Source organism: Myodes glareolus, chromosome 7, assembly GCF_982192425.1.
Source record: "Myodes glareolus chromosome 7, mMyoGla1.1, whole genome shotgun sequence".
NCBI classification, from domain to species: Eukaryota; Metazoa; Chordata; class Mammalia; order Rodentia; family Cricetidae; genus Myodes; species Myodes glareolus.
The window spans coordinates 91,727,288-91,755,104 of NC_142032.1; the positions used below are offsets into that span (position 1 = coordinate 91,727,288).

General features: G+C 47.1%; 1 protein-coding gene across 8 annotated transcripts in view; it reads right to left on the reverse strand.

Annotated features, from left to right (window-relative positions):
- The window catches only part of Tead1 (TEA domain transcription factor 1), a 229,963-nt gene that overhangs the window by 118,138 nt on the left and 84,008 nt on the right, over positions 1-27,817 (reverse strand). Inside the window, exon 1 of one of the 8 annotated variants that reach the window (XM_087908558.1) lies at positions 10,780-10,798. The exons of the other annotated variants lie outside the window; for them this stretch is intronic. The gene's annotated coding sequence lies outside the window, so the exon portion shown is untranslated. Of the gene's footprint in view, positions 1-10,779; positions 10,799-27,817 lie in introns of those variants that run through there. 8 annotated transcript variants of the gene reach the window in all.

Consider the following 27,817-nt stretch of genomic DNA (forward strand, 5'->3'; position numbering starts at 1 on the left):
AAGGTGCCAGGATTTCTGGCCACACACTCCACCACACATCTAGGGCCAATGAAGGTCACTGTTGTGTGCAACCTCCAGGACAAGAAGTGGTTCAGGGGACCTGTTTGGGGGTGAGGGGCTGAATATTAGGAAGCCGGTCAGGTCTCATTCCAACATGAGAATACTGAACTAGTGAGAACCCTGCACAAGCCCTCAATCAACTCACGGATTAAATAAATAAATAACCTCAACAAAACCATGGTTAAAAAAATAAATTAGTAAATAAAAGAAACTTCCTGAGATCACCTAATCGGCCTTGAAAAGCAACAAACTATAAAACTAACCTGATTTAAATAGATCGATTCTCAAGAAGGTACAAGGTGTATCAATCAATGTTTTCTGTGCCTACTAATCTTTATCTAACCACATGATACATGATTCTACAGACATCTTTAAACTATGCTGCATGGGAAAGGGTCACAATCAGTCTATCACTGCCACTATGAAGAGCAACCAGTTTGCAAGTGAAAATGCACCAAGCTGCAAAGAACCAGAGCCCTAACATTAGCGAGTCTACATCAGAGGTACCAGAGTTGTTTTCTTTTAACAGTGGCAATGCTTTCACAATCACTAGGGCTACATTACATAATCTCTACTTCTAGAGTCAAAAAGGAATTAAACACCTACAATCCATAATTATGACATAAGTTACAGTGAATTGGACAGGTGCTGTGATCTTATAATACAAGAATTCCTTGTAGTAAGAACTATCCACCTCATAAACAACACTTATAATGGTTCTGTCTAATGTTTCTAAATTGAAACTTCCCCTCAAAAGAGACAGATAGGGAACGAGATGACTCCGTAAGGTGTGAGCCACATGAGCACGACAGTCTAACTTTGGATTCCCAGCACCCATGTTTAAACAAATAAACAAAAAAGCCAAAAAGACAGGTATGACAGTGAGTGCCTATAATCCTAACACTGAGGCGGTGCAGGCAAGAGAATCACATCAGTTCTTGCTGAACTGACTGTCTCTGGCTTATGCATACACCTGCATGCACAGCTTCAAGAAAACGTGTGCGTGCACACACACATGCACACATGCTCACAGAGACAAGTAAATAATGCAAAGTAGGTGTGTCAATTGTATTACTTACGTTCATTATGAGTATCTGTCCCTCACAAGGACGGCATGCCATCTCTGGACAGAACTCTTGTGAGGACCAATTCTTAAGAGGATTCACCCTAAGCACAGCAAATCACCAAAAGGTCACATGGCTCCTGATTAAACGTAGCTGCCTACACCCCTAAGTGGAAGTCTAGTCTAGCTTTGTAGAAAGTACTTAAAAGAGGAGCCGTAGGCAGAAGCAATGGCTGCACCACAATTTGGCTGCCTTCAAAACGCATTCATTACATCTGGACCCAGCAGCCAAATCTGATTCACCCTAAGCCGTGAGCACTTTGGACATACTGGGTAAGATGCTGCTTCCGTTTTTGCCAAGTCTAAACCACGCCAAACATGCTCAGGCCTCCAATACCGTGCAGGATACCTGGTTCTCTGCGTTGTCCGAGTTGTCCTCTGTTCAAGAAATACCATAATCGCTGCCTTCTCAGGGCGGGGGCTGGGGGGGGGTTCCCTATTGTGTAGCTATGTATGCCCAACCTATTCAGAAGTAACTGGGCCTGCGTACCAAGGCCATGAAGGAAAGAGTACCTAACTCTGTGTGTCGGACAATGGAAGGCACCCTCTCCTCCAGCTATGTAACCTGAGATGACGTTCACTTCTGCAGGAGCCATGCCTGTGAACCGCTGGGCTCTCATGGTCAACAAAGCTGCTGAGTCTGGTGTTCATGTCTGCATTAAACCGGAACATCTGGACCATGTTCTTCCCTAGGTGACTCCACTCTTTCAGCACTGGCAGATTCCTTTCTGCATTCTGAGTCAAGAACACAGGTGCAAAGGCAAGACACTATACAAAGGCCAGGCACTAAAGACAGCATGGCCACCCCCCCCCCATAAAAGGCTCTCCTCACTTCACCTGCTCTCACCCTTGGGTCTTAAGCAGCTGCAATTCAGATCAGTCTCTGTATTCGGCCCATAAAACGTGTGTCTATTTTTAACAAGGAGACATGATTAAATCATATCAAATGTCTTGTTTACTACATTAACCTCAGTTTCTGCTTAATGTGCTTCTCAAAGAAAAGAGGACAGCTTGCCTGGAATGGCCAGCTTTTAATGAGCCTATGGTGGGTATAAGATCTCCACTAGGGAAAAGCCAGGCTTTTCAGCCCATATTTAAAGGGGTTACAGACTCATGAATGAGCCACAGAATGGAATGTAAGCCTTGGAATACAAGCTCAGACACAAACACTTCCCCTTCAGGTTCCCCCAAAAGAAATAAAGATTAATATTTGTATTTAGGAGGCAGCATCAAGAGTTTGTTAGTTCAAGACCAGCCCGGGCTACATAGCGAGTTCCCATCCATCCTAAGTTATATAGTGAGATGGAAAGGGAATAATGTAAAGAACAGAGGGACGGAGACATCATAGGATGGTCTTTGTTTTATAGAAAACATTTATTTTAGGCATAAGCTGGGAGGGGGGCCTCAGATGTGCTCTTAGATGTGAAGGTGACCTGGGTGCAGTGCTGGCCTGTGATCCTGCTGATGCCCAGGACAGCTGCAGCCGATCTGACTAGCTAGGTGGGTGTCTCCTCCCATCCCCATGGCTCCCCTAGGCCGCACACTGAAGTGAACCATCTCCCCAGACAAAGGAGTTACCTGCCTACCCTCCAGAGTATTCCAAGCTACTCCCCTGCTAGAACCTCCAGCCAAGGTCTCGTCATATTGTACTCTTGTATATCACAGGGCCCAAGGAAAGCTCACAGAACAGCCAGGCTTCAAGGCTTCTCCCAGACACAGCCTAAGCAATGTGATAGTGTGTGTGTGTGTGTGTGTGTGTGTATATATACACATACACACACACACACACACACACACACACACACCGCCCAATTTTATCCGGCTTTTATAATGTTTTAAGATGTATTTATTTTTATTTTATGACTGAGTGTTTTGCCTGCAAGAGAGAGGGCTGAATCCCCAACATTGGAGTTACTAACGGTTATGAGAATAGAACTTGGGTCATATACAAGAGCAACAAGTGCTCTTAACCTCTGGGCCATCTCTCCAGCCCCTCCACCAGCTTTCTTAGCAAAGGAGTGCAGCGTACTGCAATCTGTTTATTATACACAGACTAACCCTAGCCCAACAATCCCACAGAGCACCTGACTGTGGAGTGAGAGCCTGCAACCACAATTCCTTACCTATTGACGGCCAGTGACCTCCCGACCTTGGCTCCCCTCTGACAACACAGCCAAGGTGCAGAGTCACTATGAACAGTCCAGGAGAGCCAATTCCATGAAGACTTGTTCATTGTCTGTGAACCACAGCAGGTACTCAGGAAGCGAGAGAGCCTTCCTCCCTACCCACCAGCCAGCCACCTTGTCTCTTCAGGTGGGACACACACAGAGCACTCAATCAACAAAAGCCATAAAAACTATTATCATCTTTGTGGCGTATGAAAAGCCGTAATTCTCCTTCCTATTTTACCAAAAGCCACCTGAAGTCACCTGTTCTCAAACACGACCCACATAAGCCGTGGAAGCTGCCGGTAGGTAGAAGAGAGGAGCCTTCCTCATTAGGATGAAAAAAAAAAAACCAAAGCAGTTCTAATGTGCACACACACTTCTAAATTCACCAACCCGGGGCCGTCAGAAATGCCCGCAGGAGGAAGAAATTTCCTCGAATGTTCTGTGGCTGAGAACACCTGGGGTTTCAGGATGAGTGATAATGGAAAATTTACCATAAACAGGGAATGTGAACGAGCTCAGAAAGCCTTTCAGGAACGGAGGAAAATGCAGCCTTCCGACCCAGGGTCAGGTGGGCAAGGACGGCAGTTTCCGCCGAGCAGGAAAACACAGGTAAAAAGATTGGGCCTGTGGGACTTCTGTTTTCTACACATCCAGCACCCAGGATGGCCCTGGTCAGGGGCTGTTTGGCTTCTGGCTACCATGGTGTTTTTTCTTTTCTTGACAATTCACTTCCCTAACAGGCACAGCGCCAACTCAAATGAGACTCCGAGCATTGAAAAGCCCTTCAGGTAAACAGTGTGATAAGCTAAACTGAAAAACTAGACAATGTTTTTGGACTATGAGGTAGTTGCTATGGAGACAGTTGCTAATTAACTGCTTTCAAGCAGGAGAACAAAGGGCTCGGGGCAGGCAGGCCTCTGTATCTCCTAGCGAGCGATGCAGCAAGCTTGCGCAACAGCACGTCGCTCATATCTGGAATACCTGAGACCTGGCTGGGCTGCTTCATGCCTGGGGAATTGACAAAAGTGCATTTTCTTCATCTTGACCTGGATTAACAGCACCTGGCCACCAGATCCTACCAGGGAAGCAAGCTGCACAGCGAAACAGAGGATTGAGGATTCAAGGGTACCCATTAAAAAAACCTAGCCCTTTCCCATTGCTGCCTGGAGACAATGGAGAAGTGTTTGAATAAGGGGTGGGCAGAAAAACTTTTTTTTTTTTTTGGTCCTGGAGTTGGACCAGAACTTTACACATACATGTTAAGCATGCATTATATCATGGAGCTATGTTCACCAGATAAATGCATGAGAATGTCAGTCATTTGTGTACATATGTGTGTTTCTAATGTGCATGCATGCATTTGGGCCATAAGTCTACATTAGGTGCCTTCTTCTACTTCTCTGCCATATGTTTTGAGCCAGGGTCTTTTACTGCATAAGGACCCCACCGAATCTGCCTGTCTCTACGTTCCAGCACAGGAGTTACAGACATGTGCAAATCATCCTATCTTTTGCATAGGTGCTGCAAATCCAAACCTGGATCCCATGCTTGTACAATACACACTTTAATGAATGTGGCATCACCTCGGTGCCCGTCCCCATATCATTTGTAAATAGTAAGCTTAACTTTTCATGCTTCAATTCAAGAAAGAAAGAAAAAAAGACATTTCAAAACAGATAAATCTCTCCTCATTTGGGATTCAACTTCCCCGTGGAAAACAGTGTCTAGATATAGCTCAAAAATCAACAATAAAACCCACAGACACACTATACTCTTCAGCCCCAATACCGTACACACTCAATAAACAAGCACAAAAGTGCAACTGACACATGGATGCCCTATCACTGGCTCTGCCCTCCCCATCACAGTCCTGAGACAGCAATGCTAGGTTCTCAAGGGCTGGCCTCCCCCGTTAGCCTTTATATCACCTCATCACTGCTGGGTCTTGGAAGGGCTTGGAATGACTCTTTCTTTTTTTTTAAACAACAAGTGCTTGCTTATTTATTTATTTATTTATTTATTTATTTATTTATTATGCATGCAGCATTCCTTCCATGTATGCCCACATGCCAGATTTATTTATTTATTTATTTATTTATTTATTTATTTATTTATTTATTTATTTATTATGCATGCAGCATTCCTTCCATGTATGCCTACATGCCAGAAGAGGACGCCAGATCTCATTATAGATGGCTGTGAGCCACCATGTGGTTGCTGGGAATTGAACTCAGGACCTCTGGAAGAGCAGTCCATGCTCTTAACCTCTGAGCCATCTCTCCAGCCCCCTTGGAATGACTCTTGATACCTCCACTGAGACCCACGTAGTTGCTGACGCCAGGTTACAAGAAACCTACCTTCATCACATAGGTGTCATTATTGCCCGGTAAGCGTTGCCTCCAAGAACACATCAAGCATTCCTCTGTTTCTTAAAAATCTCAGATCAATGCAAGCTGGGGTATCCGCCTTCATTACCAGAGGCAGAATCTGGACTAAGCAGGCCATGGTTCTCAGAGACACAATAAGGATTCACAACTGGATTCCGGGGCATCCAGTCCATAAACAGCCTTAGGAAAGCAGGATGGCGTGCTGGCATGGCTGAGATCTCCCCACGTGCATGAGCTCAGAAAGCAGACATGCTGGGTCACACCTAGGCTCTCAGGATGCCATCTTTGCAACACCAGCCCCTTTGAGCTCTGGTTTCCACATTTACAGTAGATAGCAGTTCCGGAGAGTCACTGAGCTAGCTGGGAATTTACTACAGTCCCCAGCCTCTCCATTTATTAACTGCTTTCCTTTCCAACGGCATAAAGCTGCTATAGACTTTAATTCCTTAGAAAGAGGGAAAAGGTCCTTTGACGGAACTTGTGGCCCTCTCTGCCCATAGCACCACTGGTTGTGTCCACAGTTTGAACTGTGGGCACTGAACCTAATGTCACACCCAGGCTGGACTGCTGGTACAAACTGGGTCTGTTCTTGTGAAAGCAAGGAGTTAAATCGTCCTGCAGCAGGCAGCTTTTAAATAAGGCTTGCAGCCCAAGCCCCTCCCTGCCTGGGTTAAATTTCATCAGCCAGTGCCCAGGGGCATCTCACCTTGCCTCATTTCAGCTTCCTCTGCTCCTTCCAGACTATCCCCATCCACCCATCCATCCACATGCTCAAAAGAACTTTCCAGCCATGAAAACATGGTATGCTAATGCACAGAACACAAAACCTAGCTGCTCTGAACTCACAAGAGGTTCACTGGCTAGGGTCACTGACCTAGGCCCCTCCAAAGTCTAGGAGAAAGGACTAGAGAGATAGCTCAGTGGGCAAAGACTCTTGCAAGCTTGACAACCTGACCTCAGTGCCCCAGAACACATTCGGTGGAGAGAACTGACTTCCACAAGTCATCCTCTGAACCCCACACAAGAGCTGCAGCAAGCGCCTTCCTCCAACAAATAAGTAAATGAAATTCAAAAAAAAAAAAAAAAGTCTATGAGAAGCCAGTCATGGTGGTGCATGCCTGTAATATGGATACCTGGGAGGCTGAGGCAGGAGGATTAAGAGTTCAAAGCTACATACCAAAGTGGAGACCAGCCTAGGCTACAATGAGATTTGGTCTCAAAAAGTCAACAAAACAGTGAGATTCGCTTTATATAACAAGTACATGTGCTCAGGGGCAGAGGTGGGAACCCGGAAGGTGAGATGTCCTACCAGCCTTCCCAGAGGAAAAACCGTGGCTGTCAGAACACTCTTCCTTTTTGTATCACCAGGTATGCTCACCAGGCTCCCTCCCTGGATCCCAGTCTGTATGATCAAGAGGGATCAGTACTGCGGGTAGGGGTTGAGGGTAGAAGAGCCGGCATCAGTTAACACATCAGGACACATTATTCCCCACTCCCACTCCCACCTAATTATCTGACCTGACTGTCTCCCACACCGAGTTCACTCTCCGGTCTGGACCAGAACACACAGGGACAATAACCGTGTCTCCCAAAAGCCACCTCTGATGGTAAGAGAACAATCCCCATGCAAAAGCTTGTTCATCTGCCCTTCTGTCCAAAGTGGCCACGAAGATACCACCACTGCTCAACAGAAATCTCTAGACTGAAATAAACTGAGGTCTGAGATCACAGAGTAAGCAGGAACCCTAGATGGGAAGCCAGGCTCTGGCTCATCACTCTCAGACATGGTGACAGAGCTGGTCCAGGTCTGCAGGTAGAAAACAATCCCTACACTTCATTCAACACAGTGTCTTCACCCGAACCATGGCTCGCTGGCTGCCCATCTCATCCATCAACAAACTAGTGAACTGTGCTGAAGAGCTTCCTGACAGCCACCGTGCACAACTCCCCCGGGTCTTCTCAGTTCACCCAGGCCAAGAAAACCCCAGAAAAAGGATTGGTATCAAATGAGATTTTTAAAAAAGAAAAGGAAAAAAATTCCCTGCAGCACCTAGAAATTTCCCTGCTTTCAAAACAACCAGCATTCTCAGCCGCCTACTTCTGCCATCTAGTGTATCTACACATGGGATTCCAGATGGAACGAACCATTGTTTCCATCCAACTTGACAAGTAACCTCAAGACAGAGACTTATGTCACACACAGCTGTCAGAGTAAAGGGCTCGGCGGTCCCGTGTTTCAATCCGCAACGTGTCTGTCGTGTGAAGGACATAGCCCAGTCTCTCCACCTCGCTAAACAGTTTATTCTGTTGATTGAAAATAGATGACAACTCTTCTTGTCTTAAGGCTATTGAACCAAGGGATACAGTATCTAAAAAAGCGAATGTAAATTAAATCATAAAGCATTGTGAGAGCTGTGTTTGGGGGGGCTGTTTTCTGTAATAACACACAGACAAGACAGACAGACAGACAGACAATCTGACTGGAGAGGGGCTTGAAGTTAAGCGTGAGGAAGCAGACCTACAATCTCAGCACTCAAGAGGATGAGGCAGGAAGATAGAGGTCCAGTCTGGACCACCAAGCTAGACTCTGCAAAAGGAGAGGGGGAAAAAACAAACACGAAGATTTGTGGGAGTAAAAGTCACCCAGCTGGGAGTTCAATAGGCAATAATGGACTTAAAATCATCTGAATTAGGAGGGTCAAGAAATATGAAAAATATGCCCTTTTCAAACAGATTTTTCTTTTAAGTTTTTTTTTAATTGTGTGCCTGTATGCGGGTGTGTGCGTGTAAATGCAGTACCCACAGAGGCCAGAAGAGGGCATCAGATCCCCTTGGGGCAGGAATGACAAGCAATGGTGAGCTGCCTGGCCTGGGTGATGGGAAACAGTATCAGGTCCTCTGCCCAACCAGTAGGTGCTCTGAGCAGCTGAGCCAGTCTCCAGCCCTTAAAGTGACATTTTAGCTGCAGTGATTGATATCTGTGAAAGGAGAGGCACGCACACACTTTTCACGGTTGTTTTAAAACTTAAGTAATTTAAAATTTAAACTTAAATAAGTTACTATATATATATATATATATATATATATATATATATATATATATATATAGCAAAGCCAGCGCACAGTTATTTTTAATTTGAAAGTGAGACCTGCAAATAAATTGCAAGCAAACAGAGGATATGGACTTCTCATAAACCTATGCTCTCAAGTTGTAGTCTGCCATTAGCAGCCACCCAACGAGAACACGACCGTACTTCGGGACAGCTCGGAACACTCATCTTTCTACTTTTGACATGGTAACAGCAAACAAATCACCAGGTTTGTGTTTCTGTTTATGGCTTATTCGCAGGAGAAGGAGGAATGAAAGAGGAAAGAGAAGTGACTCGGTTGCTGAACTTCCGTCTGCACTCCCTCCCGTTCAGGGAAACGGGACTGTCCTGGGACATTAATCACTAAAGCAACTCAAGCTCCTTCTATGGAGACGGAGCATCGAGAGCCTCGCAGCATCTGAAGGAAAAGGGGAGTAGGGCTGCTTCTGTGCCAAGCTCTGTAAATGTTAGATCTGCTTCCCTCCGGGAGGCACACAGAGCACCCTGCCTTCCACGTACCAAAAGCCTTTCTTGGTTTGCTTATCTCAAGAAACGCACTCACTAGTTCCGATTCCCTCCATGCATGTCTTTGACCCTGGGCCTCAAGATCCTACTAGGTGTGGATCAGTGCCTTGGATCTGATGGGAGAAATACAATCAGATTCTAGCCATTAAAGAAGGCAGCTTAACCCCACTTGAACCCGAGGAAGGAAGGAGCTGGGTTAACAGCTGGGTGATGTGTTAATCAAAGTAAGTCAAGTCACAGCAGAGTTAACGAAACATGCCAGACAACACGAAGACTCTTGAGTCTGGAGGAAAGAGACCAAAGTAAGGCGAGGTGGTCTGGAAGGGGCTAGTGGAAGTGAAACTGGAAACCAGAGTCTTTCATCACAGGAAGCTGAGAGCTTTCCAGGAGAGACCCGTATCACTCCCAATCAGCAATCAAGCATTTATGGAAGGAGCTGTTAAACGTCAGCTGAAGTCAAGGTACAGGACAGAAGCATGGTATGAGCAGAAACAACATGGTGAGCGGTGCTGAGGCCACCAGGAGAGGAGCGTAGGGTGATAACACAGGCATAGTGCTCCGCCACTGCCTTTTTGAGACAAGGTCTCACTATGGCATTGAGCTCAGAGATCTACTTGCCTCTCCCTCTAAATGCTGGGATTCAAGGCAAATACCACCACAAGACTATCTACTGACCTCACTATCTAATGGAAGGAGTCATTTTAATTTTTTTATCCTATTTGTCAATGCATAAACAAATACTCACTTGATTAGCTTTCAGACTAGGAATTGAATTTATCTTAATGCTTTTCAGCTTCTTCTAATGCTACAACTAAAAAGGAAAACAAGGAGCATGCTTCAAAATTAGAAAATCTGAACTACAATTTTCACTAAGAATCATTTGCATGGGGGAATAAGGTCACTAACGTTGATTTTCACCGCTCTGCCATGCTCTTGGCATCACATCGACTTTCCTGGGTCTTGTTTAATCCTCACAGTAGCTACACAGCTGGTCCACAGAACTGCCCTGGGTTAAAGATGATGACCCACTGGGGACCAAGTACAGGTTCTGCAGACAAAAGCTAGTCTGTACGCACCCCAAACTCTTAACACCGGGTCTTCTAAGAGAGCAGCAGTGTGGTCCAGAGAGCCACTGCACACATTAAGCCTGAGCATCATACAAGCACATGGCAGCTTTCGTGAAGAACAACGGGGGTGACAATAACAGGTGTCCAGACTGGCGATTTGTGCGTGCAGCCAAAAACTTTCTAAACAGAACATAGTGAACTCCTTTCCTTTCCCAGTGCTCTCCGGAGGCCTAAGGATGCCCACTGCACCTCCCCACCCAATGAAGGGTCAAGGCCAGATGCCTAAGAAATGCCCCAGAGGGGATAGGCGCTGTTGACTACCAGACCTTGCTGGAAAATGCTCTTAAAAACACTTACTTTCATCTCAGGTCACTGTAGGTCACCCATCAAGGGTTCTAATCAGGACGGTGATCTCTAAGTGTCCCTAAGCACCTGAAGGAGTGTCCTAAGACACACCTGAAGTCAGGCCGGCAGCCTCACCTCCCAGCCCTGAGTCTGAATTTCAGGAAACCAGAATCTACAACTCCAAGTCTAAATGCTCCCTTTGCTAAGCTTGTTAATTCTAGAACCTCAAGGCTTCCTAAATTCCATGGTTTCCTGTGGCTCCCCACCTTTATCCTGGTAGCCACCGATGACCTAATAGAACTCATACCCCAAAAGGAGGAAAGCATTTATTTACTGGGACTGTCAAGCCCTGGGGCTGAAACTTAACTCCTGCCCTTCACTCACCCACCTGTCACCTATAACTAGTTGCAGCCAGGAAAAGCCTGTCGCTCAGGTATCTCAATCATTGGAATCTTGCCCTGCCCACCTTTGAAACTGTGACAAGACCTTATCAGGTCTTTCAGAGATATCCCATTCCTGACAGAACCTCCCATCAGCCAGGAATCCCTCTTCCAAAGCCTGCATGCAACCCACAAAGCAAGAGGTCCACCAGCTGGTTCTGAGGACTGCAGGGTCAACGCCCATACACCTCACACACCTTTCACTGATAAAAGATTCTACCAAGCTGCTCTCCTGCAACACAGACAAAGGCTGTAAAGGAGGGAGGCTGAATGTCTGGCGCAGACCCATTACACCAAACCATTCCGGGACCATCTCCACAGAGTGCCCTCACGCCCAGTCCCCAAGAGATCAGGGCGCTCAAAGGCTGCCCATGCGCAGTGCTCCCTGTACGTGTGAGTCTGCATGCAAGTTTGTTTGCTTCTCTTGGACAGATCGATGCCTTCAGCAGAAGGACTCTGCTGAACATCTGAGAACTCCCCGGTTGCTGTTCAAGGAAGCTCACCACTCACATTCTCACCAGTGATGGGAGGGGGAGTCCCAGTTCCTCCTCCATCCACACCATCAATCAGCTTATTGACCGCAATGATGGCTGTGTCCTCGCGCATAAAAAGGTGTCTCTGTGTCGTGTCTGGAATACACAGAGGGATCCAGTGCTTCTGTGTGCCTTTTGGCACTTTCTCTACCCTTAAGAAGGACCCACCTGCTTAGATCCACAAGCAACATCAGTGAAAGTTGGGGTCAATAAATGATAAGTACGGTGAGCTTCTTCTCTTTGAGTTGATTCCCTTAGGCAACAGCTAAGGAAATTGCACACTTCTTCTCGACCTCACACAGGGGTGAGGACACTATTGTCCTCTTTGCCCAAACTTAATCAGGCATTCACTAGACAAATGCTGTCCCTAGGAGCACAGAGGAACACTGGAACAGCTTTCAAGCTGTATGTTGAAGCAGCAAGCCACCCGAGGTAGGATGACTTGCCCAAAGAATTCAACTGGATGACAGAGGCAATGTCTAGGTGTTATGCCCAAGTATCAGGACAGAGCAGAACAAAACACCCATCCCTGGCCATGCTAGGGAGAAAGCTCCCCTGTAAGAGGCTTCAGAGCCCATCTCAGGCGCAGGATCTACCCCTGGAGAGGAGGACCCCATCTGCAGTGATGGCTATTCCCCTGGCCAGAGGCCCAGGGACAGAGCCCTGCAGAGGTGATGAGCTGAAACCTGTAGCAGGCACACTGTCACTGGGGCTGGAAGCTGTCATCAGCAAGTGACAGATTTAAATAGCAGAGCAGGGACTCATGCAGCTCAGGCCTGACACAGGCTTCAAAGCAGCTGGAGGCCACAGCCCCCAACTGGGCCCCTTCTGCTCCATGAGCCCACTGGGCAAGACCTAGGATGTGAAGTGGTGTCTGCACACCAGCTGAGACCTGGATAGGCCCAACTCAGGGTCAGGACAGCAGCCCAGCTGAGCCCAGTCGCAGCCCCGGCCAGGCACAGACTTCAGAGAGGGAGAAAGAGAGAGAGAAGGGAGGAGACAGAAAGAGAGAGACAGAGAGAGAGAGACAGAGAAAGAGAGAGAGCTCTCCACTCTCGGCTTACATCTGTTGATACTAATTATCAAGTTGGCTGGACAGCCATCTGGAGAGGGGGACCGGCAGGAAGGTAGACTCACTGGAACTTGGGGCTTCCATCTATTTGGTGTCTATATATTTCACCTGCTTGTCTCCCCTCAAACATCAGAAAGATGTGAGCTACACACCCAAACTTGAATTGGAATGTCCCTGGATACTCCATCAGCAAGTCTCAGTCAACAAATACTGGGGCTAGAGAGCTGGTTCAGTGCTAAGAGTAAGTGGCAGCTCTCGAGGACCACAGTTCGATTCCTGGCACCCACGCTGGGCCTCTCACAGCTAACTGTAACTCCAACTTTAGGAGCTTTGATGCTATATCTGGGGTCTGCAGGAATCTGCACTCGTGCGCACATGCACGCACATACACAAACACGTACATGTAATTTTAAAGTAATAAAGATGACTTGTGGGATATATACATAAATATGAATACACATACACAACTGTATGTGCAACAACTTAATAGAAGAAAAGGTGGTGGGGTTGAAGGGAAGGGAAGGGGAAACAATGTCCTATTTTAACTTATAAAAAACTAAATAAAACAATAAATCTTTACTAACAAAAGCAATGCTGGCTAGGATGGGGTTGGCCACACACGGGGAGCTTACATAAAATCTGGGTACTGTGGGAGGGGCCAGTACAAGTCACCTCATTTAATTGGCAGAAGTACTCTTCCACACAGGCTTTACTATTCACATTTTAAAAGTTGCATTTATTTATTTAGCCGGGGGTGGAGGGGGTCATCACAATTTGTGTGTGCAGGTCAGAGACCGCTCACAGGAACCACTTCTCCTCCTGTCCTGTGAGTGCGAGGGACAGAACTGAGCCACGGGCTTGGCAACATACGCCTTTACCCCACTGAGCCATCTTGCTAGCCCCATTATTCCCATTTTACAGAAAGGACTGTGAGTCAGAGAAATTACAGCCAAAAGTGAGAGGTAATAACACTAGCGCTTTCTTCTCAAGTAAGCAGTGCTCGCTCACCACAGTGAGCAGCCTCAGTTACACTTGCAGTACGTTTCAGTGTATGATCCACCCCGTAAAACACACACACACACACACACACACACACACACAAAAATCAGAAAAAAAATCCCTGGCCTATAATAGGAAATCTATTGTAAATCAATTGTCTTGTTAATCAACCACACGCCTGGATGTAGTTTCACTCTGAGTTTTCCCAGCAGTCAGCCTGCCATGATCCCCAGAGCTGTGACTGAGGCACGGGATCAGCACTGGCTCCAGGGTCTGCTCACTGTCAAGGGTCCTCAGATATGTTCCTAGCTGTGAGGCACCAGTCTATTTTCATAGCTGAAATCTGTGTGCTGCAGACGTGTTCATGCGTCTTCTGTTTGGACCTTCTCAGACATATTTTGTGGGTATTCTGAAAACGCCCAGCGAGTCCTCGGCAAGGCCTGCTTACCAGTCTGCCTCTAGTCAACAGGCTTGTCAATGGTTTTTGGAAAATATTTGCCTCTACTGTCAAATTCCCGTCATCAAACTGGCTGACATTTAGAATAATTTTCACTACTTAAAAGCCAAGCCTTTATAGACCCAGTATTTTTTTCCCCAAAGAACATAGTTATTTTATGAAATCAAATGAATAGCTTTACTTTTGAATATATTCACTGTTTGAATATATTCCATTTAAATGTTTTCTTTGCACATTTATTTATTTATTTGTTTTTATGTACACAGGCAGGCATGCCACAGTATAAGTATGAGGGTCAAGGGACAATATAGGAGTCCATTCTCTCCTTCTGTCGTATGCATTCCAGGATTCGAACTTGGGTCGTCAGGCTTGGCAGTAAGCTCCTTTACTTGCTGGACTATCATGCTGACCCTGTTCATATAGCATTTGAGGTCAGGTCTAGATATGTAGTTCAGACTGGCCTTGAACTCTCTGTCCTCTCAACTAAGCCCATGAGTGCTGGGGTTCTGGGTATGCAGCTCGCTCCCAGCTTATTTGAATCTTCCAAGTAGACTTCCTGGGCCAGGTAAGACAGAGTGCCTTATCTGCCTTTTCAGATTGGAAAAGAAAGAGGTGTCAGGCTCATCAGCTCACTAACCATTTCAACTTAAGCCAATTAGTACACAGGCATGCATCACAAACAACGTCAGGTTAGAGACAGGACTGGATGGGGAAGAGCGCTTGCTGTGATTGCCTGGGATCTGGAACACCTGGAACCCTGTCACTGTACAGGGTGGAGACAGGAGGGTTATTACCTTGTCTCAAAGAGAGGTGAAACAGGGCACCAATGCAGCCTCCATAAAGGCACTAGAATGGACGGACGGACAGACAGACAGACAGACAGACAGACACACACACACACACACACACACACACACACACACACACACACACACTGTGCCTCTACAGTGATTGGTTCTCCTGTACCTCTACAGTGATTGGCTCCCCGTGCCTCTGCAGTTGGCAAAGCTGGCCTGTTTCTACTAACTGGGGTTGCCATGCAAAACACAACCTTCACATATCACACGCTTGAATCAAAAAAAAAAAAAAAAAAGACCTTATCTGCAATTAAAATCTAACTGGGCAAGCCACACAGAACATGGCAGTCTTAGTACTAATTACAGGAGAGCATGGTCAGATTCAGACCACCCAGGACCCCAGGGGAGGCAGAACTCTTGGGTGCCATCTGAAGACCTAGTGACCTTTTCTGTCCTTTATTACTGAGGCCCTGTGGTCCAAGTTCTGCCGGACTTGGATGAGAAATGGGTTGGTGCTGGCTAAGACAGCTACAGGACAGAACCCTGGCGCCCACCTCTTCTGCTGTCAAAGATCCTGCTCTGCCAAGGGTTGAGAGGCCCAGCTGCTTAGATGGAAACAATACAGGAGGGGCAAGTAACCAGCTCCCCTTCCTTCCTGCCAGGAGTCTGCAACCTCGGGCTTTGCTCTGCACCTGCATAGTGCCCCAGCTTCGGGCTCAGCTAGTCATAGACCCTGCAGGAGAAAGGGGCTCTTGCGATCCATGTGCTACCACCCTGGCCACGGGAAGCCCGAGCGTCTGTTTAAAATAAAATTACCTGCATCTAGATGCTGTACCATCACCCATGGACTTTCAAAGGAACAGACAGAGAGTCCCGCGGTTTTCCTCAGGGTTCCCCACCTGCTCTCCTGGATCTCCAATGTGGGAAGGCTCTGAAGTTTCTGTTCCACAGACCTCAAAGTATCCATATCTAAAGTCCCTGGTACCTGATGTCATGGGAGGAGGATTGGGAGAGGGGAGCTATGGGGGAAGGGGAGAAAGATCCCATTTCCTGCTTTGTCTGCCATGGCCCTGGTTGGTTCTGGTTCTCCTGGTGTCATGGCAAACACTCTCCAGCGTGTTTGTGTTTGGATTTTAGATGGGATATCCATCCTAGGCTGGGAACACTGGGGACAACATCTGAGCCCTGGGACTGGAATGTCAGAAGGGGACAGCCATGTGGGAGCAGCTGCAAAGAAGGCAGCCAGTGTGTCCCCAGAACTGGAACCGGGAAAGGGCCTCACTGGAAGCAGCTCTCTGAAAGCTGAGGCGGCCAGCTGCCCTCTCCAGATCCCCTAGCCTTGAGTTCCAGGAGCAGCTGCTGGGAGCCTGCCCTCCCCTCCACGCCAGCCCACAAGAGCACATGCGGGCCCACACGTCCTCAGAACGCCAGGCCCCCAGAAAGCCCCAGTCCTGGCTCAAGCACATCTTCACATGAGGTTATCAAATGACTGGGAAGCCACCTTTGATCTGACACAGAGAAAGGACAGGCCCTGATACTCCCCTCTTACCAACCATCTCTGGGTTTTCTCTACAGTCATCTCTGTGTTTTTCTAGGCCCTGGGGCTGGCCCCCAAATACCAAGTTAATGTGGGTTTAGAAAGGGGAACCATACCTGCTGGCTTTATCATTCATTGGTGGGGGAGGGGTGGGGATGGAAGCTGCAAAAGAGAAACACCACAGGGAGTCAAACTCCAGGGAAAGGGTAAAGGAGAACACACTGGGCCCAGACAGCTTTGGTGTTTGTAAAGGCAAGGATCATGGAGGTGAGCAGCAACTGTCCTGTAGGGAGCTCCAGGGTAGAGCAGGGCAGGGCATTAGCATTCCCCAGGCTGGCAGAAAAACCATCATGCCTGCATCCCACCTGGCCAAGAGACATGTCAGAATACTGAACACATGGGCAGTCAACACAGGACCTCAGGGTCCTTCACCACATTTACGGGTTTCATGAGGCATCGGCTCAGGACTTGACTACAGGTGGCTCTTACTGCTTCCTCTGGGCTCTCCTCTCCTGTCACTCTTCCTCTCTATCCTGTACAGCACCAACACACTTCCAAGGTCCTAACCCCAAACTGTGTTGATGTCTTCCAAATATCCTGACCTGTTGGGTAGCCTGTAGAGAGTCCCGCTGCATGGAAATTCCCCAATTCAAATACACCACTCCAATGCTGCTCCCTAAAACCTACTATTCCCTGCAAACGACATTGTCAGTCACGCAGATAAAAAGCCTCCATCCTACCATCCCAGCACTGTAAGTTCAAATACCTATCCTATTCCCTGTCCTTGCCTCTCCCACAGCCTCTGCCAGGTTCAAACCCTCCACATTCACCAGGAGTACTACTTCAGAGACAGCCTCTTATAGGGAAGAATAATTCTCCCAAGCTATAGGCGAATATCCTAAAAGCACAAGGTTCCTCTCCCCTGCGTTTATGGGTCTTTCTCACAATCTTGGCTCTCCTTTGATGTCATTACCACATATCTGGTTCTGTCCTTCTAAATGCTCCACTCTCTAGCCCTACTCTCAATCTGTGCATTCCTGATTCATATGAGCTAGCTCGCAAGTCCCGAGCGAGCCAGTGGCTAGCCAGGACCACAGCCTGGTAAGTTACTGGTAAGCTGAGCTCATTAACAGCTTACACTGAGAATGACCACTCTTCAAAACGACTTTCAAACAACTCAAAATAAACCCAGAGAGGACCTGGGAAAAGAACATGCATGTATCCGTATGTGCATAGCCCATGCCCAACATGTAGACACTCCTCAGGGATACAGCCAGGGCAGTCAAGCCCCACTGAAGTTTTCTCTCACCAGAAGCAGCAGCCTGGGCTCCTGGGCTGTTTCTTATCTAAGAAATGAACAGCGTCCCTCATTATTTTATCAGAACGTCCTTAAATGTGATTTTAAAAAATGGTGAGACGTAACGAAGCGAATTTCTTGGGGTAAATGATAGGCTTATTACTAACACCTTCCCCCCAAATCGAAAAAGCTTGAAAGTCTGCAGAGAAGCAGTTGCTCTGCTGAGGGAGGGGCAAAGAGAGAGGCAGATTTACCGCATCTGCCCTCAGGCAGTCCTTAGGGATTGGAGACTCGCAGACGTACACACACAAACCCGAACCGAATTCAACAGTTCTTAGCATAATTTCAGAGAGTCAAATCTGCCGAGCTCTTCTGCCAGATGGGTAGCAGTATGCTGGGGCAGCAGCTAGAGCTCCTCCTTGCCTGTGAGACCAAGTATCTTCTCCAAAAGACTTATTTTCTGTTTTATATGTGCCTGGGAATGCCTGCGAATCTGGCGCTATGGAGTCAGATCGCCCTAAAACCAGAGTCATAGGGAGCTGTGAACCAACACGTGGGGTGCTGGGAACTGAACCCAGGTCCTCTGCACAGACAGCTGATGTTATTAACTACTTAGCCTTCTCCAGCCCCAGACAGGATATTTGTGTTCACAAAGTCTTGAAAGTCCAGTAGGATTTTACCAAGCAAAGAGTTGGATCAAGGATGCTCCCAGAACCAGGAAAATTCATTCTCCCTCTTCCACTGTTACCTGGAGCAGAAACTACCAGAGCAGGCAGCAATATGGGAACTCCAGGCTCCTGGGACAGCAAAGAGATCAGAACTCTGGCTTTGGACCCAAACTGTGCCTTGTGGCTTGGCTGAACAACAGCCAGCTATATAATCCAGGGCAATTAATTAGACTTTTATGGCCCGTGATGATGTCTAAGGCTGCAGTTACTTTAGGTGTGTGAATGTCCTTGTCAGGACATTACCATGCCCTGGACCTCAGCTCAGAAAAAAAGGTCACGGTGAGCTCTCCTTACAAGTCATTTGCTGTATGTATTATGGAAATGACAGCAGCCATTGTAAAATTCCAGAGGCTCAAATGAGTGGTAGGTATTTAGACTAGTACCTGGCACACTACACACAATAAAAATAATTATGTTTTTATTATTACTACTACTACGATTCCCTGTCACAACACCTGCCCTGTTTAGTAACACACCTTTTTTTCTTCCTTCCGTCCTCCTTTATTTTGTTTTGAAAACAGGGTTTCTCTGTGTACCCTGGCAGTCCAGGAACTCACTCTGTAAACCAGGCTGACCTTAAACGCAGAGATCTGCCTGCCTCTGTCTCCCAGGTGCTCATGTGCTCATGCCCAGCCTCAGGAAAACACATTTCAAAGGGCTCTTCTCACTACGCAGGCTCTCCAGAAGCCTCTGCAGCTAGAAATGCCCAAGGGCGCTGTCCCAGGTCACCAGTACTGAGAATGCTTGCCCACACACAGTTTATAGCCCTAGTAACCTAAGCAACCTGATAACACATTTCATAGTCAACATCCCATCTCCACTGCAAGTTGCATGTTGCTGCAAGACAAAAAACACAACCACACAACCCTAGTGTGGAGTCTGCAAGCTGAAAAACAGGCAATCTGATGGAAACTCCGCCTCCCCACACCCTTTCAACAATCAACTGTTTAGGGCTGTAGCTACTTTAGAGGCATGGCTGTCCTTATCAGCACATCACCCAGTCCCAAAGCTCACACAGTAAGGAGGTTATAAACAGCCAGCCCTTCTAAGCGGTCAGGGCTGTCAGGGCAGGACTGTGTTTGGAACAGAGTCATTCAAGGAGGACAGACAGCTGCCAGGGTCATCTCAGTACTGCAGAGCAGCGAGCAACTCACAGGTGACAAAGAGGACAGGCAAGAGCAGTCATGGAGAAAACTAAACTCATAAAAATACAGTAAATGTTACCTGGCACAGAATTTATCGATTACATGCCCTCCACAGAATTCTTTTTAATTTGCCTAAAAGTTTCTCTGACACTTGTAAAAAAAAAAAAACAAAAACAAAAACAAAAACAAAAAAAAACAAACCCAAAACAAACAAACAAAAAAGCGCTCTACAGAAAATTTTCATTTTCTAAAAAAAAAGACAAAGGAAAAAGAAAAGAAAAGACGTATACTGGGCATGGTGGCACATGCCTTCAGTCCCAACATGCATGAAGCAGGGAGGCGGGTGGATCTCTGGGGAGTTTGGGAGTTCGAGGCCAGCCTGGTTTACAGACTGAGTTCCAGGACAGCCAGGGTTGCCCCCCCCCCCAGGGGGGAGAGGACAGGACAACAATAAAAGATGCTGTAAGGCTTTGGAGCACATGTTGTACCCGCCCCTTTGAAAAGATTTATTTATTTTATGTATATAAGTGCTCTATCTGCGTGCACGATTTGAATGATAAAAGAGGGCATCAGATTCCACTAGAGATGGTTGTGAGGCCATGTGGATGCTGGGAATTGAACTCAGGACCTCTGGAAGAGCAGTCAGTGCTCTTTTAACCACTGAGTCATGCCTCCATCACCACCCCGTTTTGTTTTGCTTTGTTTTGTTGAGACAGGTTTCTCACTATGTTCTTGTTATTCTAGGACTAACTAGGTAGACCAAGATGGCCTCAAACTCAAGAGAGCCATCTGCCTCGGCCTCCCAAGTGCTGGGATTAAAGGTCTGTGTCAATGACTGGCGATTTTTCCCCCAATAAATCTAAAGGTCCAGGCAGCAGGTTTGACTGCTATATCTTTCAGTCTGCCTTCTAGAAAGTCAACAGGGAGGGAAGAGTGTTGATTTAGGAGAAGTTAGAGAAATAATATCCAGATGAGCTTCAGAGTGCAAATTTACTATTTACCTGAAGAGGAAGCACTTAGAAAAGGGAAGGTGGGAGAAACATCAGGTCAGTGACGCCCCTCTGCAATGACTATGATCTAATGAGTGATTAGAGTCAAGGGAGATCCTGCAACTCCCTATAAAGTCCCTGGAGCATCTCCAAATGCTAAACACACCAATTGTGCCTACGGACAGGGCAAGTAGGAGATTATTCACCAGGAAACTGATACAAAGAATAGCATGTCATCAGAAAAACTACTGGCATTAAAAAAAATAATAAGACTCTCCCCAGAACACCCCCAGAATAAACCAGGTCTACTCTCAAGTGTAGGCTGAATAACAGACAATCCCAGCTTGGCAGAGATCCAACTCCTTCTGATGACACCCAATCTATGAACATCTGAAGAGTGGATCTGTATGTGTTCCCCACCCCCCACCCCAGCACTTTCCCATAAGGCAGAATACAGGACAACACTGACTGACCTGCAACAGCTGACTGACTGACCCAAGTGTCTGGACACCTGTTTTGCTCCTGCACTCGTGTCCTAAAACCCAAGCTGAGAACAATCTGTCCCGCCTCTCCACCCCAGCATACACCCTGTGACTCCCTGTGTCCGAAGCTCGGCATCCCAGTCACCCCAAGTGAGAGAAGAGATGCTCTCTGAACCCCACCCTTCCACCCTGGGGACACCTTGCCACAGTGCAACCAGGCACCATGGCTCCTTCTCTACTATCTGCTGTTCTTCACAATTGTCTTTAGTGAATAGTTCTTAGAGGAAAAAATAAAATTTATGTAATTATCTTTTCCTCTAATTTCAAAAGTAACATATGTTCACTATTTTTAAAACTCCATTAATACCAAATCCTATAATAGAAAGGAGTGCTGCGGTCCTGTTTCCCCTCAGCACCCACTGTAAATACACTGTAAATGACTCCAGATTGCTCTCTGTGATCCCACCCACATAATGCATCTATAAGACTTTAAATTTACTAGGTTGAAAGATAGCAAAGACAGAACCTTTACTTAGTAATCAACAAAGCATTGCAATGGTTATATATAAATGGTAATTTACACTTGTTGATAAATTTCAGAATCAACAGAGAAAGGGATGCAAACAGATAAACTAGACCACACACTCTCCTGTGAAATGCAAGCCATCACTAACCAAGGCCCTGGGGCTCCAGAAGTAGAGGCCGGGAGGAAGAAGGAGGTGAGGGTAAGTCAGTATGGCTGACAGCATCTGTCCTCTTCCTTCTCTCTTAGGCTGCAGTGCCTCCTGTCCACTGTGGGGCTCATCCTCTCTGCCCAACATCAGGCTCCTACAGGTCCCTCCCATTCCCTGTAACTCGGGCCCATGAAAGTCCCCTCTACACACGCTCTAATCTTCCTCTGCAGAAACTCCGCAAACAAGAACTGTGGCCAGTCTCTCCTTAACAAAACTCTCCTTGAGTCATGCCTTCCAAAAGGCCCTGGACCAGTTCTGTTGGGAGCATGTTCTCTCACACATGGCTGCATTCTCTCCCGACACTGCTGAGGAGGAGGAATACCCAGGTTTTCTTAGCTCCATTCTGCTGCGGATAACAGGACCGTGGAGACCTCACAAGTACACACGGTGTGGAAGCAGACAAAAAGGAGGCAGGACTCTTAACCCTCCAGTCCCTTCTCAAGTCCTGCCATCTGCTGTTTATTGGGTGCATGCTATTCAAATCTATCAAGTTCTTTCTACCCATACCTAAGGGTCACCCACCCAAAGGGTCCCCAATAAGGGTGACTCAGGAAGCTTATTCACAAATACACACTGTACTTCTTTCTTCCAGATGGAAGCATTAGCCAAACCAACCCAGCACAGATCACTGATGGCCCTAGATGCTCTTTTTGCTTCCACAGCCCACATTCACACAGCCTGGTATACCAGTGTCCAAGCCACAAAACTCACTCAGAATCTTCCTGTCTACTCAAGAACCTGCTATCCTGACCCCACTTCCTACCCAAGAGGGTCTCCAACAGTCTCCGTCTGTCATGACGGCCCCTCTGCGTCTCCCATGTTCTCCACCACCCCCCCTCCGCACACACACCAGCTCCCGCTCTGATTTCAGGCTCTGAACAGACCCAAGATATTTAATCATGCTAACAGCCTCCCTGGAAAGGAATAGCTTTCCACCTTCCATAGAATTTAATTCAAAACGCATTGTACACTGTGGTATGAAACGTGAAACTTTTAAAACAAGACAACAGAGACTCTTGGCTAGGCAGTAAGCATGGCTCGCAGGAGGGAAAGCTAACCCGTTAGACAGCATGAACACCCAGCAGGGCATGGTGGCACATACATAAAATCTAGTATTTGGGAGGTGGAAACAGGAGAATCAGGCATTCAAGGCCAGCCTCAGGCCAGAGCCGGTCTTAAAAAAAAAAAACAAAAAACAACAACAACAACAACAAAAAAAGCGTACTCCCCATTCAAAAGTTGTTCTCACTTGAAAATTGTTTGGTTTTTGGTGTCCACCCCTCCAGCCCCAATATAAAAAAGATAGGGGGTGGACTACAATAAGGAGAAAATATTTTAAACCATGAACCCCACAAAGTCCCTTAGAAGATTTTCCAAATCTCCAATTATGAGACAGAAACAGCCACCCTAAGTGAGATCACCACCAAGGAAGAAGATGTATAACCCCAAATGGGTGCAAGAAAAGATGGTCCACGTCAGCAGTCACTAAGGAAACGCAAATTGGGCAAGCAGGAGCTGCGATACCTCGCACAATGTTATCTGGTTTTCATATGCGTGTGTATAGATTCCCCACACCCACACAAACATGCATACCACACCACATCTACAAGCATGCAAAGAGGCTCACATACACTGGGGGATGCTTCTTAATGATAAGGGATGAATTGTTGATATGTACATATGACTGGATCATCTCCGGGAAATGAATGAATGGGGCTGAGTGGTGGGAAAATGCCACTGTCAAAAGACTATGCATATATTGGTGGTTGTCAGAAGACCGAGACTGGTAAGGAAAAGACAGGTCAGAATGTGACATGGTTAATAATTAAGGGGCATCCCAGGGTCCCATGTAGTGTTGGAACTATTCTGCATTCTGACTGATGAAACAGAGCAGACACTGTGCACAACCCAACAAGCCTGACTATCCACGCACACACGCGCGCACACATACGCACACAAGTATCACTGGAAAATTCTGAGTACGCTCAATGGGTTGTGCTGATGTCAACATCCTAGCTCTGGTATCACAATTGTGCAAAACCTAACCACTGGGGACAATGGGTAAATTGCACACAAAGAAACCCGTTGTGTATTATTTCTTACAATTTTATGTGGATCTATAATTATCTCAATAAAATTTTCAACAAAGAAAGAAAGTAATAGCCTCCAACTTCCCTTGGGCCCTCTGTGGTTCGGCCAGCAATTTCGTTCACCCTGTCTGTCTAGGTCCCATTCTCCCCAGCTGCACTAAGCCTATCCACTCCTCTGCAGCTACGGGCCAGCTCAGCCATGTGGCCTTAATCACTGTCAGCCCTGCATGCATCTTGCATCTCCTCCACAGTGCAGGAGAAGAGGAGCCCCACCCTTTAAGCCCATTCTAGCTTTTCCTTCATCAAAAACCCCCTCAGCTCCCAAACTGCTCTTCCTAATTCACCATGTGGCCATGCCTGTCCCCTCCCTGTCTTCTCTTAACTTACTAGCCATCCAAGGTATAATGTCTCACTCTTTCACATGTGGTCAAAGACCACCATCTCACGCCACCCCAGAGCCTGGGTCATGATTGTGGTCCTGCTGGGTAAAAGGCAGACAGGACGAAGTCACTCAGTTCACAGTGTGAGGAGGCCATCAGGAGTCACTCCGCTGATGCTAACGCGGTTCTTTTGGCAATTTGAAAACCTTTATAATGCCCGCCAGCCCTATGATTCTCAAACCTGGACGACCACCTAACTCACCCAAGTACACTGTACTCTTTGAATATTTGTCCCTTCCCTTCCTCTCCCCTCTTCCTCTCAGCTCAAGTTTCTGCTGTTGAGAAACAGGTTGAGGAACTGATTCCTGTTTGGAAAAGGAAGGGGGTGGCATCTTGGGGTTGGTGTGTCGCTCAGCAGAGTGCTTGCCCAGCATGCACAAGGCCTACGTTCAACCCCCAACACTGCACAAACTGGACATGGGATCCCATTCATGTAATTGCAGCACTAGGGAGGTGAAGGCATGGGGGGCAGAAGTTTAAAACTATGTTCCTGGGCTACATAGGAAGTTTGGACTATTAAGACCCTGTCAGAAAGCAAGGAAGGAAAAAGGGATGGGGGGCATCGGTAGCAATCTGTTTTCTCTCCCCATAACTCTAGACATTTCATTTAAAATCTAGATCAGGAGCCTAGTAAAGATGCTTGCCCCCATGCCAAGCCTGAGGACCTGAGTGAGTTGGGTGACTGGAACCCACACATGGAAGGAAGAAATGACTGTGGCCAAGTTATTCTCTAAGCTCTACACGTGTGTGTACTACACAACACACACACATAATAATGTTTTTTGACCCACGCCAGTTTTGACCTTGCTAAACTGTTAACCAGGCAACACAAGCCACCACCACTACTCCTGAAGAATGAGGGTGCACTTCTCTGCAAGCATCTCTGAACTGAGCTCTAGGCCTGAGTTTCCAACACCCTATTGGGCAAGCCACATGGACAAATACCGGGACAAGTCTATGATGCAAGGCACCTCATTCCCATCCTCTCCCAAACCTGCCTCTCCTGTCTCCACTCCCCATCTTATTTCATAGTCCACCTACCTCTCCATCACCCAGGAGGAGAACCCCAACATAAACCTCCCATTCTTCTACAAACCACTTCTCATCAGCCAGTTCTATGGGTTCCGCCTTGGAAACTTCCCCATTTGCAAGACCCACACTCCAGCGTCAGCTCCAATGCCAACGGAAAACTGTACCAAGTGCAGAACTTATCTTTGCCTGACGAGGTGACTTTGTAACACACAGGGTGAGTCATGTCACCTCTCCTCAGAATGAGTGTCTGACACCTTGGTGGGCTGCACATGCCCTCCTAGATACAGTACCCAGCTACACTGGCAGTGTCGTCTGTACCACCTACCTCAGATTCATGCTCTTCCATGGTAAGAAGCTCTCCCCTTTCTACCCTGCCATTCTGAATTAAAGCTCCACAAGTCACGTGAAGTTACCTTCTAAGGTGTACAGCTATACCACCCTGAACAAGACTGATCCTGTATAAAGTCACCTGCCAATACCCTGGCAACTACCTACAAATATGTCTTCACCATCTTTGGCCAGAAGGGACCTATAATCCAAAGAAAGCCCTTCAGTGTTTCTTTTCCCAAAATTCAAAGACAGAGCAGATAACCGTCTCTCCCCCATTCTCACTTGCCCACTCATCCACTTTGAAATACACGTGTGGAAATTCCCAATCATTTTCTCTCCTCTCTCCTCACACCTCACCTCCCCAGCACTTGACTGTGTGCCTCAACAAGAAAATATACTTCTACTTAATCGTATTGACTGACCTGGCTGGAAATGTCCACTCCACAGTGTGACCTTTAAAAACATAACTTGACCTTGCGGGGGACCTCAAGCTTCCTCAGCTAGAGCTCCTTTGTCTTTGGGTTGTTGGAGGACTAAACAAACAACAGAATCCTGAACCAATACAAACAGGCCATCAGCTTTCATTCCTCCCTATATATGGTCCCCACTCTGGTCAGAACACACTGGGGGTCTCCAAGAATTGACTTCTAAATCTACCTTCTGACTCCCGACTGTCCATTGCCATGGCAAAGACCTTAAGAAGGAGAAGAATTTGAGAATGACTTAGCATTTTTTCTTCCTTTTCCTCCCTCATGATTCATTACTAAGCCACACACCTTGGGAATAAAGGTCTGCATGCCTTCCCCCCACCCCATCCCATTATTTCCCAATCAAAATACTGATGATACAGGCTATCTCACAGGGACCAAGCTGGCAAAAAAAAAAAAATCCCCTGTTACTCATCCACAGTGAGGAACCCAGAACTCACCCTGGCTCCCCTGTGTCCCCGTTTAGATCGGAATTCCTACCTAATCCTTCAATGAAGTATTGCTAACACATGCTGCAAACAAGGGTCCCTTGCCTTCATCTACGTAAAATAAGCAAACTCCTTTTTCTTCTCTCCCCTTTTCTACCTTTTCTCCCCACAGCAGAGGCTCTGAAAGCACAAGCGAAAAGCACCGAGGAAACTTCAGGGCCTCTGACCCTACAAAAAGCTTTCGGGAAGCACGCAGAGTTCCTGTTTCCTGACTGTTCCACGGGAAAGCTCTTTGTGTATCCAATCATCTTGAAACGACAGGTAAGAAATAAAGACGTCATAAGATACTCAGATGGAGAACTAGCAAGAATATGTTCAACTCAGGACCCCACGTTACACGCTTCCGAAGAACCAGCGACTGCAGGCATTGTCTGTATGTAATCATTTACATACCACAGTCTCCGGGCGCTCCACAGACTCAACCACCCTCTTCCACCCCAAAATGAGCCATGAAAGGTGTTTTCCCATGGAAGCACCGACAGTCCAGCCTCTCCTAAAACAGTTCTCAGGGCTGGGCAGAGCCTCGCGACTGCCAGCATTGGGCCCTCTAGCTGTCTGACTGGCACGCAGTTGTGTTCCCCCATGTGCACTCATTCTGGTGCCCCTGGGCAGATGTCCTGACTCACTGAGCAAGCCCCTTCCTCTTGAAAAGATGGGCCAGCAAGCAATTCCAAATTCTGCTCCTGTCTGGCAAGACACGGGTCAGAAATGAAGGAGAAGCGCACATACATCTTCGCTGTCTTCATGGACTAGCTAGCTCTCCAGAACTGACCAGCTGGCCTAAGAGCCCACAAGAAAAGACACCCCTCACATGCAGCTGGGGGTATGAATCACTTGACAGAATACTTGCCCTTTTTTTGTTTTTTTCAAGACAGGATTTCTCTGTGCTAACAGTGGGGCTGTCCTGGAACTCACTCTGTAGATCAAACTGGCCTTGGACTCACTGAGATCTGCCTGCCTCAGCCTCCCAAG